Source organism: Pelophylax lessonae (genome assembly GCF_965119305.1).
Source record: "Pelophylax lessonae genome assembly, chromosome: 2".
Lineage (NCBI taxonomy): Eukaryota > Metazoa > Chordata > Amphibia > Anura > Ranidae > Pelophylax > Pelophylax lessonae.
The window spans coordinates 31,985,962-32,002,644 of record NC_138769.1 but is presented as its reverse complement, the minus strand read 5'-3'; the positions used below and the strand labels follow the sequence as shown (position 1 = coordinate 32,002,644).

Below are 16,683 nucleotides of genomic sequence, written 5' to 3'. Positions count from 1 at the left end.
TTTTCTTCCTTCCTTGTGTTGCTGCAATCATGCTAGCAATCTTACCCTCAAGGCCGGCTAATGCTGATGCCAAATTGTCCAGTGACGTAGGTTGAGGCAGGAGCACCTGGAGTAGCTACTATGGCTGACAACCGTAATGGCTCAGATTAACTAGTTGCCTCTGGCTCTTAGGGGGAGTAGACACATAGGAAGCACGGCTAGGACCTTCAAGGCCTGATGGTGGCATCACAGTGGCCCTTCCAGCAGTGCCCCCCCATCCCTTTTTTGGGCAGACATTGCTTTGTAGCCAGACAAATTTGCGGTATTAACATTAGTATACTCAAGGCTTGTGCCAAGCTTATACAGCTTATCGCACACAGCACTGATTATCCCAAAGATACAGAAACTGTTTGTGCCAGTAAACATACACCTACAGTGACTCATGCAACCCAACTGCTGCTGCTCTGTGTCCCATTTAGCCTCTGACAGAGGCTTGCGCATTGGAAACAGTTCCTTATAAATCGTGCCATTTTATGCTGTATTGCACATGCGCATTGTGCTACGTGACATCCACGTGCACGCCAGTAGCGCTCAAACATGCCCCCCGCAGCTTCCCCCTTTTTAAAAGGGGAAGATTCACGCGTGAATGGGTCTTCATCACAGACCTGCTATCAAGGGAGGAGACGAATACGCGGGCGCTTTCGCAATAAGGTGAAAACAAAAACATGGGGTGCGAGCAGCTTAGGCCGAATTGGTTTGTCACAGCTGATTCCTTTCAGGTGATCAGCCCAGGGTGAAAACAGTGTGTCAAACAAACAAGAAAATAAATAATGTTTAACAAGATGTATTTTCATAGCTTAACATCCATTGTCTCATGCAGAGACCAACATGGCACTCGGTTTCTGTTATCTCTTAAAGGGAACAGTGCATAAAATATTTACATTTGCTGTATGTGTAAATATTTTAAATTGGACTCACCAGTCCTGCCACAGGATTCTGTTTGAAAACAGGAATCCAATCTTCACCCATCACGGTGAGCTTTGTCTTGCCGACCTTCAAGGACTGGGTCCCCTGTGTTTTTAGAGGGCCCACGGCCGTGGACCCGTAGAGTACCCTGCACAAAGCGCCTTTGGGGTTTGGTATTCCAAAGGTCCGGTTCCCAGGGCCCAGCTCCTAAAAAAGGACAACATTAGAGGCAAAACCTTGTAATTGCTCCTGAGGCTCAGGTACCATCTTTTTAGATGGATCTGATAGCTAACCCCTTAGATTCAGTGATCTTTGATCGTGATATATAGCATAATCTTCTTTCTTCTTTGAAGAATATGTGGAGAGACTCTCCACCATGACCATCACCTTTAGACACTGGCGAAAAAACTGAGGTACTTCCTGTGTGGGAGGGGTTATATAGGGGGCATCCTTTCTGATGCCAGTGTCCTTCCCCCGTAGGTGGCCATATAACCTAAATGTTATAATCCATGGCTCTGTGTATGAAAAGAAAGAGGATATACACGTTGTTTGAGTGTCGCACAACTGCGCAGTTGTCAGTCAAAGTAGCGCACTGCCATATCACAAAACATGGCCTGGTCAGGAAGGGAGGTAAACCTTCCAGAAATTAAGTGGTTAAACAAAGTCCATTCATTAAATTTTATTTTTATATGTGTCTGTTTATCATGTTACAGCAAAATAATCGTCAGATTTATTTTTCATGTTACCAGAATGCTGAGTAATGTGTAAGTGTAAGATACTGTATACAGGCGTGCAGCATCTTTCATGTAGGCCACAGTACTCCAAGGACAGAACCATCTTTGTTTAGGCATCATCCAGAGTCAGCATCTACGTCCATTCTGGACTGGCTCAGAGATGGCACAGCCATGTACACTCTGGGGCTTGTGCCATTTTTGGCTGTGCCTGACACAGATCAGCCCCTGCTGCTGCTTCCTACCTTGTAACTTACTAATCGGTGGGGAAGAAGAGACTTAAAGCATTAGAAAACTTGTGAAAAAGAAAAAAAAAAATCCTCCTGCAAGGTAATATTGTAATGTGGTAGTATGCATTGCATACTAGCACATTATGAAAGCCTTAACTAGAAATAAAGCCCTCTAGTGGTGCACTATCACCACTGCAGAGGCTTCCATCTTCACCCGGTCTTCCTTCCGGGTTCGCAGGCTCTGGCTGCTTGAATGGCCAAGCTGAGATGACGTCACTCCTGGATTATATTTTAGGAACGGCACCTCAGGGAATTCCAGAGGATTGACACTCTGTCATTCATAATTATGAAGAAAATCTAATTGTATGCACTTCCTTCTAGATTACGGGTCTCCAAACTTTCTAAACAAAGGCAAGTTTACTATCCTACAGACTTTAGAGGGGATGGACTGTGGCCAGTGGGAATAGAAAATGTCCTGGCGTTGGTAACTATTATTGGTGTCATTGGAAGAAAAAAGTGCCCCATTACTAGTGTCATTGGAAGGTATAGTGCCCCATCATTGATGTCAGTGAGCGAAATAGTATCCCATCGTTGCTGTCAGTGGGAGGAATGGTTGCTCCATCATTGGTGTCTGTGAGAAGAATAGTGCTCCATCATTGGTGTCAGTAGGGGGAATAGTACCTTATTATTGTTGTCAGTGGGAGGAATAGTGCCCTGTGAGAATAGTGACCCATTGTTGGCGTCAGTGGGAGGAATAGTACCCCTTCATTGATGTCAGTGGGAGGAATAGTGTCCCATCATTGGTGTCAGTGGGAGGAATAGTGCCCCATCATTGGTGTCAGTGGGAGGAATAGTGCCCCATCATTGGTGTCAGTGGGAGGAATAGTGCCCCATCATTGGTGTCAGTGGGAGGAATAGTACCCCATTATTGGTGTCAGTGGGAGGAATAGTGCCCTGTGAGAAGAATAGTGACCCATTGTTGGCGTCAGTGGGAGGAATAGTGCCCCATCGTTAGTGTCAGTGGGAGGAATAGTGCCCCATCATTGGTGTCTGTGAGAAGAATAGTGCCCCATCGTTGGTGTCAGTAGGAGGAATAGTACCCCATTATTGGTGTCAGTGGGAGGAGTAGTACCCCATTGTTGGTGTCAGTGGGAGGAATAGTACCCCATCGTTGGTGTCAGTGGAAGGAATAGTGCCCCATTATTGGTGTCAGTGGGAGGAAGCTGCAGTACTTATTTCCCCATGGTATCAGTACTATGGGAAAATAAGTAGCCATCAGTAGCTTATAAGTAGTAAGTAATACGTAGTAAATCAGTAGCTCAGATTGGATCTAGATAAGTGTAGGTTTGAATGCTTACCCTAAAGCAGGCCATACATTCTGCAATTTTCTTTCCTTCCACCACGGGTAAAAAAAAAAAAAGACAGGCTGGTTGTACACAAGTCAATCATTGCAACCAGCATGTCCATACATCGAAATTAGGCCGGTGCCTGCTAAATTGACCGAATTTAGATCCATGTATGGCTGCTTCACAGTGACTCCAGGTCTCAGAGGGAACTTCCAGGAATAATACAGTATTATAAAACATTGTTCCTGCACTCTCAAATTTCCAAATAAAATGAAGTATTTTTATTTTTATGTGAATGGAGGTGTAAGGAGTACATACCCTATGAGCGATCTTCCGTGCAAGCTGAAAGCAGCCTAAGGTTCACCAGAAATGCAAAGGAAATGACTTCCTTGGTTGGATGGCAATCAGGAATTCAACAATGTGTGGGATGACAAAACATGAACCCTCTGTGGATCACTCCAACCAAATGTGATTGTTTAGTTATAGTTTATCATTTTTAAGCTGCATAAAATATTATTATATTATAAATAAATAATTAGAATTATTAAGTTGCATAAATACAGTATATGACCAAAAGTGGACACCTGACCAAAACGATGTTAATGTTATTGATGACTCTATATTAATGAGTTCAGGAGTTTCCAGTGAAAGTTGTTGGTAATGCTGCAGAATACAAAGACATTTTAGACTTCCAACCAACAGTTTTGGGGAAGGTTCTTTTTTGTTCCAGCATGACTGTGCTCCTGTGTCCAAGACAGCTCCTTAACCACTTTACCACCGGAGGATTTCGCTGTCTTACATCCAGGCCACTTTTTGCGATTCGGCACTGTGCGACTTTAACGGACAATTGCGCGGTCGTGCGATGCCGTACCCAAACGAAATTTACGTCCCTTTTTTCCCCACAAACAGAGCTTTCTTTTGGTGGTATTTGATCACCTGTGTGATTTTTACTTTTTGCGCTATAAACAAAAAAAGAGCATACATTTTGAAAAAATAACAATATTTTTCACATTTTTTTATATGAAATCCCCCCCCCCCCCCAAAAAAATGTAAAAATCTAAATTCTTTTACATTTTTGGCCAATTTGTTTTCTGCTACCTATGTTTGGTAAAAAAAAATCACAATAAGCGTATTTTGATTGGTTTGCGCAAAAGTTATCGCGTTTACTAACTAAGGGAAATATTTCTGTCATTTTTGGTGTTTTTTTTTTTAACGAGTAATGGCGGCGATCTGCGATTTTTTTTTTTTGCGGGACTGGGACATTGCGGTGGACAGATCGGACCCTTGACTGACATTTTTGACACTTTTGGGGGTACCAGTGACATTACTGCAGTAATCAGTGCTATATATATATATATGCACTGTTACTGTAAAAATGACACTGGCAGGGAAGGGGTTAATTTTATTGGAGAGGGAGGGGTTAATGTATGCCTGGTACTTACTAACGTGTGGGGGGGGAGGTGACTGAGTGACACAGGGACAGATCGCATGTTCAGCTATGCTGAACCCTGCAATCTGTCACTCCCTGTCACTTAGGAGATCCGCCCGCTTTGTTTACACAAGCGGGTGGATCTCCAAACTCGATTCCCCGACGATCAGGGAAGAGCAGCGGTGATCGCCGATGCTCCTTCCCTGGCCCGACTCCCGCTGTGACTGAATACAGCGGGAGCGAGCCTCCGGCGGCGCGCGAGCGCCGCCCACAAGGGGAGGAGTCCAGCGACGTAGGTCTACGTCACTGGACGGGAACGAGCCACTGTGCCGCAGTAGAGGCACAGTGAGCGGGGGTAAAGTGGTTAAAGACATGGTTTGATAGGTTTAGTGTGGAAGAACTTAAGTGGCCTCCATGGAGTCCTGACCTCAACCCTACTGAATGCATTTGGGATGAATGAGACTTCCAACTGCAAGCTAGGTCTTCATACAACAGTACCTGATCTCATAAATGCTATTTTGTTACATGGATATACTATCCAAAATTGTTTGCATTATCACTTGATGGCTTTTGTATGTGATCCTCCTAATGTCAGAGGTCTTGTTGTTGGGTAGGTCAGTGCTGTATTTTAACCTAGGCCAACAAGGCCCAGGCCTAGGGCGGCACTTTGCAGGGGGCAGCAAAAAAGCCGCCCCTCCCCTCCACCTGAGACTCTATTGGCCACTGGTTACTAGAGCTGCCTCTCTCTTACCCCCTCTCTCTCATCCCCTCTCTCTCTCTCTCCCATCCCCCTCTCTCATCCCCCTTTCTCTCTCTCTCTCTCTCTCATTCCCCTCTCTCATCTCCCTCTCTCTTGCTCTCTCTCTCATTCCCCCTCTCTCTCTCTCATTCCCCCCCTCTCTCTCATTCCCCCCCTCTCTCTCATCCCCCCTCTCTCTCTCATCCCCTTCCTCTCTCTCTCTCTCTCTCTCTCATCCCCTTCCCCTCTTTCTCTCTCTCTCTCTCTCTCTCTCTCTTTCTCTCTCTCTCTCTCATTCTCTCTCTCTCATCCCCCTCTCTCTCTCACCCCCCTCACTCTCTCGCTTTGATCTCTCTCTCCCCTCTCTCTCTCTCTCCCCCTCTCTCTCTCTCCCCCTCTCTCTCCCCCCTCTCTCTCCCCCCCCCCCTCTCCCTCTCCCTCTCCCCCCTCTCTCTCCCCCCCCCCTCTCCCTCTCCCTCTCCCCCCTCTCTCTCTCCCTCTTTTTCTTTCTCTCTCTCTCTCTCTCTCTCTCATCCCCTCTCAGCCCCCTCTCGTGAGATCTCAGGGGTTCATGCTGGGACTCGTAGTCTTTCAAATTTGGAGCGAGTCACATCCGTTAAAAGAGGAGTGGAGCAAATTTACATAGAAGGAGGAAGGGGGCGCCCAATTTTAGTCTTGCCTAGGGCAGCACAAAACCAAAATACACCACTGGGGTAGGTGGAGTGCAGTGTGGCACTCAGTAAACAGAGTCCCAAATTGCAAAGAACGTTGTATTGCAATAGCCAAACCAACAGTACAAACTCGCCCGGCGGGAAGCTCATCCACCCAGGGCCACTTACAATTGAGCAGCAGATAATCAATGGACAGGAGATTCCTAGAGGCAAACATCATATGTCATGAGGAGTAAAGTGAGGTTTGGCCAGTCCAACCCAAAGGGAGACTTCCTGTAGAAGTTAGAAATAGGCCCTGCTCTCTCCCTACTCCATTGGAACCTTTCCCTATCGCTTTCACTGTTCCTGATGAATTCCTGTCCCTTTACTGTCCACTCGCCAAAAGCAAGCCAAGCCTGGGAACCAGGGTTCTAAATGCACCCTGGCTGATCCAAGATGGCCGCCAAAGTTACATGGGACGTCGCCATCCAATGGGACAGCTGCCTCCCAATAACCGAGGAAACCATAGAGGAATGGATTTCCTCCTGACTTCCTCCACCATCTGCATTGCTGTTATAGTCAATCGCCACCTGCAGTGGAGAATAAAGAATGCACCTGCCCACATTGTGTTCCACTTTGTTTTTGTAATTTACATTCTTTAAAAACCAATAAACATATTGAAACCCAAATGCTATGTTGGCCAAATGGGCTCATATTACCCCCAAACACACTCAAAAATCCTGTGGAAGGCCTTCCCAGAAGACTGGAAGCTGTCATAACCTAGAAAGGAAAAGGGGCTTTTCACCGAAACCACTTCCGGACCGCCCGCCGCGTATTTACGTCGCTACTTTGATGTTAAGTACCGGGGTTATGGCAGCAGCTAGCTGCCATAACCCTGGTATTTTTCCACATGGCCGGCAGTTCTCTTTCAGATAAAAGTGGTCCCATCGGCAGATTCAGATAAAAGTGGAGCGTAGACCCCCCCCCCCCCCCCCGCCGCTTTCCGGTCATTTCCCCCGCTTACCAGAGCCGTCGGTAGCGGGGAAAACGATCGGGTCCTTCTGTGTCCCAAGCAGAAAGTCAAGTGAGGGCAAGATGGCCCCCACTCGACTCTATGGCCTTGGAGGACCAGAGCTACGTCATACTTTGCTTCTGCCCAACGGCCTTAAAGGTCGAAAAAAAATATTATTTTTTTTTTATGCTTTTAAGTGTAGATGTGAAATGTGAGGTCTTTTTGACCCCAGATCTCACATTAAGGAGGACCTGTCCTGCTTATGTCACAAGGGATGTTTACATTCCTTGCAGTAGGAATAAACGTGATAAAAAAAATAAATAAAGGGTCAAAAATAAACAATAAAAGGAAAAATAAATAAGAAAAAAAAAAAATTTAAAGTGCTCTGTCCCTCTAAGCTCGTGTGCAGCAGCGAATGCATACGCAAGTCGCACCCGTATACAGTATATAAACGGTGTTCAAACTGCACATGTGAGGTATCGCCACGATCGTTAGAGAGAGAGCAATAATTCTAGCCCTAGACCTCCTCTGTAACTCTAAACTGGTATCCTATAGAAATATTTAAAGCATCGCCTATGGAGGTTTTTAAGGACCAATATTTGTCGCCATTCCACGAGCATGCGCAACATCATCTTTCACATTATAGAAAATAATTGGGGCAACTTTAATGTTTTCTTATTTTTAACTAAACAAAAGTGTATTTTTGTAGAAAAAATTGCGTTTACAAGACCGCTGCACAAATACGGTGTGACATAAAGGATTACAACGATCTCCATTTTATTCTCTAGGGTCTCTGCTAAAGAAAATATATGTTGGGGTTCTAAGTAATTTACTGATTTTAACTTGTAAACAAGTGTCAGAATTAGGCCTGGTCCTCAAGTGGTTAATACCCATGCTTTTTAAATGGGGTATCCAACAAGCTCATGTACTGATGGTGTGATCAAGGATGCACACACTTTTGGCCATATTAGTGTATCTAAACATGTCAATAAGTATGCAAAGTTTTCTACATAGTTTTAAAATGCATTATCTTTCTAACACAAAACAAACAGATAAAAGATCCGAATCGCATGAAAATGGGGCAACCATGGTATCTGCTCATTCTGGTCACTTCGTGGTTTTTGCTTGAACTGACTCTCTCTGGTAAGTTTTCACAATATTCATTGTCTTAACTTTGTATGTTTTTAAACTGATGACATATTTATAATGTTCAGTATTGCACAAAAGTGAGTACACCCCTCACATTTTTGTAAATATTTTATTATATCTTTCATGTGACAACACTGAAGAAATGACACTTCGCTACAATGTAAAGTAGTGAGTGTACAGCTTGTATAACAGTGTAAATTTGCTGTCCCCTCAAAATAACTCAACACACAGCCAATAATGTCTAAACCGCTGGCAACAAAAATGAGTACACCCCTAAGTGAAAATGTCCAAATTGGTTCCAATTAGCCATTTTCCCTCCCCGGTGTCATGTGATTCGTCAGTGTTACAAGGTCTCAGGTGTGAATGGGTAGTAGGTGTGTTAAATTTGGTGTTATCGCTCTCACTCTCTAATACTGGTCACTGGAGGTTCAACATGGCACCTCATGGCAAAGAACTCTCTGAGGATCTGAAAAAAAGAACATAAAGATGGCCTAGGCCAGTGATGGCCAACCTTGGCACCCCAGATGTTTTGGAACTACATTTCCCATGATGCTCAAATACACTGCAGTGTGCATCAGCATCATGGGAAATGTAGTTCCAAAACATCTAGGGTGCCAAGGTTTGCCATCACTGGCCTAGGCTATAAGAAGATTGCCAAGACCCTGAAACTGAGCTGCAGCACAGTGGCCAAGACCATACAGAGGTTTAACAGGACAGGTTCCACTCAGAACAGGCCTTGCCATAGTCGACTAAAGAAGTTGAGTGCAGGTGCTCAGCATCATATCCAGAGGTTGTCTATAGGAAATAGATGTATGAGTGCTGCCAGCATTGCTGCAGAGGTTGAATGGGGTGGGGGGTCTACATAGATGTAGATACATAGATATAGATCTATTTAGAGAGGGAAAGCAAGCGAGAGATAGGGAATGAGAGAGAGAGAGCAAGAGACAAAGGATTCCCAGAGCACTCTGTGTGAGCTAACAAGACAGCAGAACTAACACATCAAGGAAAGAAAAGAAGTAATGGAGCACCGACAAGATTTTTAATTAGAACAAACCACAATCCTTACATAGAATTAAATAGATAGTATCAAAAAATGAACACAAAGCCACCCACCACCTATATAAAGGATGGATCTCTCACAAAAAACACACATTAGGATACCCCCATGTTCACACCTTGTTTGCTTTAAATAAAAATTAAAAATGGGCATAATTCACTAAAGGTTATTGCATGCGTTAGGATGGTCTCGTGACCACTTAATGCATGCAATAATGAAAATGTCAATTCATTATTGCTCGTATGCGGTATCTAGCGCCAACACCAAATACCACAGAAAAAAGCATTAAAGTCAATTCACAAAAGCAAATAAATAAATACATGCGGTAACTAAGTACTGGTCCAAGCTTGAGATAACTATGCGATAACTATGGCAATGGTCAGACAAAGCTCCACCCCCCCCCCCCCCCCCCGTGATTGGTTTAAAAAAAGCCTTATATGCAAGTTATTGGCCATAAAAGGGGTATGGGCACTGCTGTATTTTGGCCTAGGCCAACAAGGCCTAGGGCGGCACTTTGCGGAGGGGGCAAAAAAGCTGCCGCCCCCGCTCTGTGAGGCCGTCTGCTTGTCCGCAGTGCTCCCGTCACTTTGTGTGCCGAGTCCTGCCGCATTGTCTGCTCCCCTGGTCCATGCCTGCCTCCCGCCGCCTCCTCCCACACACACAGTCTCCAGCTTTCAGTGAAGGGGCGTCAGGGCTGGTACAAGGGGTGGGCGGGAGACAGGGCACAGCGGAGGTGAAGTGCTAATAATGTGAGCACCACCTGCAAGGCCTTTGAATGCTTAGTGCTCGGGTTTAGTCCCAGCATCTTCTGTCTGCTTCTGTCCCCGACCATCAGCCCGCCCAGCACCTGCATTGCTTTACAATTCTTAGGTCTGTCCAGATTGAGTCCCGGCGTTTTCTGCATCTTCTGTCCCCGCCCACCTCCTAACAGACCTGTAGTTAATGGTGTAGGGAAGTGCTATACATGGTGGGCGGGGATAGAGGCCGGCAGAAGATGAAGAAAATGTCAGGACTCAACCTGGCAGAGCTAAGGATACTAAAGCAATGCAGGTGGAGGGCAGGCTGACACTCAGATGGGGACAGAAGCAGACAGAAGATGCCCAGCAGCCCAGATTAAACCCAAGAACTCTGATGAATTACAGGTACAATGCATGGATGTTCTGCTCTTTTCATCTGAGCACTGTGTATATGATTGATAAATAGGGGAGTACTCAGCAGAAGTATTTTATAAAGTGACTTTGTGCTATTAAGTAAAATATGTTGGAGGCACCTTGCTGTATGTATTTTCCTTTTAGGTGACTATTATGTCATGTTCACACTAATGCGTTTGCTGTGACTCACATTTGTGCAGGCACAGCAGCACATTTTTTTAAATTGACTACTGTACCTGCAGGAAACACAGGAAACAGGTCCCTGCACCTTTATGAAAATGCAGCCACAGGGAAATCGCATGGTGCAAAAGCACCATGCAATTTCCCGCACCAAGAAACATGCTGCATTTTCAGATAAGTGGGGGTGCCAATAAGAATAAATGGCAGCCTTGTGCATCTGTAAAAGAGCAGGGAATTTTTCCTGCAGGTGGTTGTGGGTGCCATTTACACGCTGTCCCGCACATGCAACCACCTGTAACAGTGTGAAGTGAACCTAGCCATGTGCTCATTAACACTTGCGGTTGGCGGGCAATAAAACATGCTGCTGAGCCTCATACTACAGCTCCGTATCACTCCTGCCATTTAAGCTGCAGTGGCAGCAGCTAGAGGTTTACAGATGCCACTGCTGCAATATTTTGATTTGCAGCAGTGGCAGGAATTATACTGCCCGTCACTTTCAGCATGCACTACCATCTGCTGAAGGCAACCTGTTCAAGGCCACACTGCAACCTCCCCGGAACTGCGTGCAATGCCTCAGTCTCAGCGCAGTGCCACTATAGAGTGAGGGCAGACTGTCTTATCATGTGACATATCACATGACTGTAGACAAGATGAAAAAGAAGCTGCCTTCACTTCCAGCGGGTGTCACACTGACACCGAGATGTAAACTGTGAATACACATGGGGGGGGCGCAGTTTGCCATCTTTGCCCAGGGCGCTGGATGGCCTTGTCCCAGCACTGAGGGGCGTACATATTTGCCAGGGAGGGAGGGACTGTTGCCCCCATAGAGCGTCAGTGAGTGGCCAGACGGGCTGCACTTCAATGAGTGGGTGGGGGCGGAACCTAATGCCCCACCTACCCAACCTCCGCGCGGCGTGTAAGAGGGTCTAACTTCTCCCCGGGGCGGGGTCTATCTATGTCGAGGAGGAGGAGAGAGAGGAGGAAAAGGGAACCCCCAACCAGGCCAGGACATCCGACAGCAGGCAAGAATCACGATTTTAGGTTACCACCCACTGCTATTGCTACAATTATAAATTAATAATTCCATTACATTTTTGCAGGAAATATGTTTTCAACAAATATGGAGCATTTTGCAGTACATGAACTTTCACTGCATGTGAACTGTTAAATGAGTTTGCATTGGTTTCAGCGTGTACAAAGTTCTCTATGCATGCTGAAACCAATGCAAACGCATTTAACAGTTCACAGGCAGTGAAAGTTCATGTACTGCAAAGTGCTCCAAGCTTTAACCACTTCTGGACTGGAAGATTTTCCCCCTCAATGACCAGGCCATTTTTTGCAATTCAGGACTGCATTACTTTAACGGACAATTGTGCAGTTGTGCGACGCTGTACCCTAAAAAATTTCTTCTTTTTTTCCCTCAAATAGAGCATTCTTTTGGTGGTATTTGATAACCTCTGCAATTTTTATTCATTTTTGTTATTTAAAATTAAAAAATATAAATTTGTTATCCTTTTAGGCCAATTTGTTATCTGCTACATATTTTTGGTAAAAAAAAAAATCCCAATAAGCGTATTTTAATTGGTTTGCGCAAAAGTTATCACGTCTGCAAACTAGGAGAAAGATTTATGTCATTTTTTCATTTATTTCATTTTTTTTTTTTTACTAGTAATGGTGTCGATTTGTGATTTTTAGCGGGACTGCAGCGGACAGATCGGACCCCTAACTGACATTTTTGACACTTTTGGGGGGACCAGTGACATTACTGCAGTAATCAGTGCGAAAAATATGCACTGTTACTGTAATAATGACATTGGCAGGGAAGGGGTTAACCCAGGGGTGATCAAGGGGCTAAATGTGAGCCTAGGGGGTGTTTTCTAACTGTATGGGGGGGGGGACTTGTGAAATGACCACAGAGACATGTGATCCTAAATAGGAGGATCACAGGCGCTCTGTGATCATTCCAGGGAGAAGAACGGTCAGCTGTGTTTACAATAGCTGACCGTCCTTCTCTCTCAGCGGGGAATGATCGCGTGTGTCAGGCGGCAATCGGAGCCGCCTGCCCCATGCATCAGAGTCCCTGCTGACGAGTGGGGGTGGAAGCGTGAACAACAGTCTGCCACGTGTACAACAGCTGACCGTCCTTCTCTCTCAGCGTGGAGCGATCACGGGGGCCTGGCGGCAATTGCAGCCACAGGCCTTGTGGATTGGCATCCCCGCTGCCTAGCGGGGGCTCCCAAGAGCGCAAGCTTGCCCCCAGGAGCGCTCCCGCGAAATGACGTACCCATACAAAACAACAAAATATACAAATAGGCACTTTGTAGCCACTTTTAATGTACAGAGAGGAAGAGATGGAACTCTAAGAGGAAAAGGTGGAGCCTAAAGAGTAAGGGGTGTGGTTTACAGATGACAAGGTGGGTCTGAAACATGAAGGGGTGTGGCCTTCACAGGAAGGGGTGGGTTGTAGTTAAATTAGGGGGTGCAGGAGTTTAGTCTGGCCTAGGGCAGCACAAAACCTAAATACACCACTGGGTATGGGGGTTCAGGTACTGCCCTGGGGGACATGTGTCAATGCAAAAAAATGTTTGAAAAGGATAGTTTTTTCAGGAGTAGTAATTTTTGTGATGCTTAAAGTGCAACAACAAAAAGAAAAAATCCTTTAAATACAGTGCCTGGGGGGTCTCCTTAGTCTGCCTGTAAAATGGCACATCTGAAGCATGCATTGAACATGCTGCATGAAAACTGGAATTTCTAAAGAAAAAAAAGAGTTAAATCTCATTTAAAACGACTCACAGTTTCAATTGCCTCCGCCCAGCTATTGAAAAAAAAAAATTAAAGAAAAAAAAAACAGGTTTGATATGAATTTTAAGGGGAATCCCATGCAAAATTGTTTTTAAAAAATGGCGTGGGGTCTTCCCCAAAATTCATACCAGACCCTTATCCGAGCATGCAGCCCTGGCAGGTTAGAAATGGGGGGGGGGGGAGAAGCAAGAAGCCCTCCCTCCTGAACCATATCAGACCTCAGGCCCTCAACATGGGGGTGGGTGTTTTGGGGCAGAGGGGCTCTGCCCCCCAACCCCAAAGCACCTTGTCCCCATGTTGATGGGAACAAGGGCGTCACCCCCAACAATCCTGGCCGGTGGTTGTGGGGGTCTGCGGGCAGGGGGCTTATCAGAATCTTGAAGCCCCCTTTACCAAAGGGGGTACTCAGATCTCCCCCCCCCCCCATGTGAATGAGTATGGGGCCAATTTTGACAATTCCTTTATTAACCTCCCTGGCGGTATCCCAGAGAGGGGGTTAACTTTCAGTACCAAAAGCAGTAACCCCGAGCCACTCTCGGGGATACCGCCAGGGAGGTTAATTACCCCAAAAGCACACTCACCTTTCCTGTGATCCCCCGCTGTCCTCCCGCCGTCCTCACACTCTCTCCCCGCTCTGTGCTTGGCAGATGCCGGCACTTGCCTTCCGGTTCCCTCCCTGCAAGCGTTGCGATGGCATAAATTATCGGGATGAAATCCTTAGATCAATTGTCAGACCCTACGCTGGTGCAGTGGGCCCTGGGTTCCTCCTGGTGCACGACAATGCCCAACCTCATGTGCCGAGAGTATGCAGCCAGTTCCTGGAGGATGAAGGAATTGATACCATTGAATGGCCCCCACGCTCGCCTGACCTAAATAGAACACTTCCGGGACATTATGTTTCGGTCCATCTGATGCCGCCAGGTTGCACCTCAGTCTGTTCAGGAGCTCAGTGATGCCCTGGTCCAGATCTGGGAGGAAATACCCCAGGACACCATCCATCTTCTAATTAGCATGCCCTGATGTTGTCAGGCATGCATACAAGCACGGGGTATCAGTATAGATCCTAACACATTACCCAGTCCATACCAGTATAGATCCTAACACATTACCCAGTCCATACCAGTATAGATCCTAACATATCACCCAGTCCATATCAGTATAGATCCTAACACATCACCCAGTCCATACCAGTATAGATCCTAACACATTACCCAGTCCATACCAGTATAGATATTCAGCATGAGATTTTTCCCCATTGAGATCAGATGTGTTTTCAAAGTGCAGCAGGATTCCCAGCCATTGTGCTGGATGTGGGTCCCCCAGGGTTACCGCTAGCAGCAACAGCACATTTAAGCATATTCTCCAAGTGTAAGCACTGAGACAAGAAACAGCCCGGTGTAACGTTAAAAAACCATACCCCGTGAAGAAACCATACCCTCGTCACTTCCGGTCTGAAACAGCAGAGCAGCGCAGCAGAGCGCATGCTCAGAGCCCCGGAGACGTGATTGCACAAGAAAGAAGTTAACAAGTGCGCATGCTCGGAGGGTATGATATGTTAACGGCACTAATACTTGCGGCGGTAACATTAAAACAGTTCTGCTGCAACATCAATCATCTCCTCTCCTCTCCCTGTCACTTCCCTGATCTCCCCTAATAAATATAAAAGCGGCGGCGGGTGTATCTGTGCTCCGTGATCCGCTTTTATATTTATTAACGGAGATCAGGGAAGTGACAGGGGAAGGAGCGGACATGAGCCATGATGCAGAGGAGCTGTTATAATGTAACCGCCGCAAGTTAAAGTACCGTGAGAAATCCATACCCTCCAGAAGTGACGAGGGTATGGTTTTCTCACGGGTATGGTTTTTTCACGGAACACCAGCATCTTTGGTTTTGTATTTATTTAGGAACTTGGATGGGAGAAGGGCATGAGTGGGATACTCCTCTGGCTCAACTATACACAATAAAATAGGACACTGAGAAAAATGCCTCTTGACGCTGACTTGACGCTGGCTGAATGCTGGTCAACGTCCGTTGGCACTACTTAGCTCTGACTTGCTGTCTGTGAACTTGAACTGACTTCTGACACTCTCCAGTGATACAAAAGTCCTTTGCACTGCTCCCTTTAGCCCTCCCGGCTGAGGTAGCTTAACTGTGAATACTGCTGCAACTCTTAACTCTTCGGGGGCCCACACTGGCACCCCCTTTGCTCTTCAGGGCTTAAATTCTGGCACCCCCTTTGCTCTTCAGGGCTTAAATTCTGGCACCCCCTTTCTAATCTTCTATGCAGGCTAACTGGCTCCCGGATCCCTCTGACCTTCCGGAGTGGTCCCCTATCCTAGGCAGACCCCGGGGCAGTTTACAGTACTCACGACACTGCTTTCTTGGAAACTCTGGCCCCCACAGCTCCGCTTGGTCCTCAGCACTTGGATCCCTCTCTGCAGTTCAGCTCAACCCTCTGTCCTCTTAGGCCAACTGCCTAGGACATCCGTTCCATGCTGACAGGAGGAGAGACAGCCGTCACTTCCCTCCTGCCAAAGATGCTCTGTCATGTGCTCCCCTCAAACTTATACCCCTTCCCAGGATGCATTGCGGCATATTCTGCCCTCTGGGATAGATACAAGCCCAGGTGTGCTATTGGTTAGGTTTCCTCCACTGTCCAATGAGAGCCCCCGTTGGACACAGTGGGGAGACTCCCCAAGCTCAACAGTCACACCTGAGAACACATGACAGCCTAGCTGAACAATCAAGGCCCATCTGATAAGCAGACAAGGCCCCCCTTTATAGTTTGCCTAGCACCTACCTGGGAGAGTGCTACAAAAATGTTCCTTTCATTTTTAGTCCCCGTTCACACTAAGGCGACCTGTGGGGCGACCTGGTTGCCTCACAGGTCGCCGTAGGTCGCCTTCCATAGGGAAGCTGCGGACCCGTTCTAATAGGAGCGACACAAGTCGCTCCGACTTAGAAAAAGGGTCCGGAGCTTCTTTGGGGCGACCTGGAGGCGACCGTCATAGACTTCAATGTTATGAAGTCCGTGCCGGCCACTCCGAGGTCGCGGCGCGCTGCTCGCACCGCGACCTCGGAGGTCGCCCCGGGAAGTAGCGTCGCTTGTATGGGAACGGGGCCTTAGCAGTGTATTGGTAAGACTATTTAAAACAGTTTATTGATATTATTTACTCTGTATTCTAAAAGCTGTTTTTTTTTTTTTGAACATGTGGCCAGCAGCAGAGATCTAGAAGCTCCTCCTGCTTATGTTTCCCTGCAG

The 16,683-nt window shown here is 46.5% G+C and overlaps 1 long non-coding RNA gene across 1 annotated transcript in view; it reads left to right on the top strand.

Annotated features, from left to right (window-relative positions):
- The window catches only part of LOC309547544, a 73,286-nt gene that overhangs the window by 29,682 nt on the left and 26,921 nt on the right, over positions 1 to 16,683 (top strand). The window contains exon 2 of the long non-coding RNA XR_014224972.1: positions 8,135 to 8,225. This is a non-coding gene — a long non-coding RNA (uncharacterized lncRNA). The remainder of the gene's footprint in view (positions 1 to 8,134; positions 8,226 to 16,683) is intronic.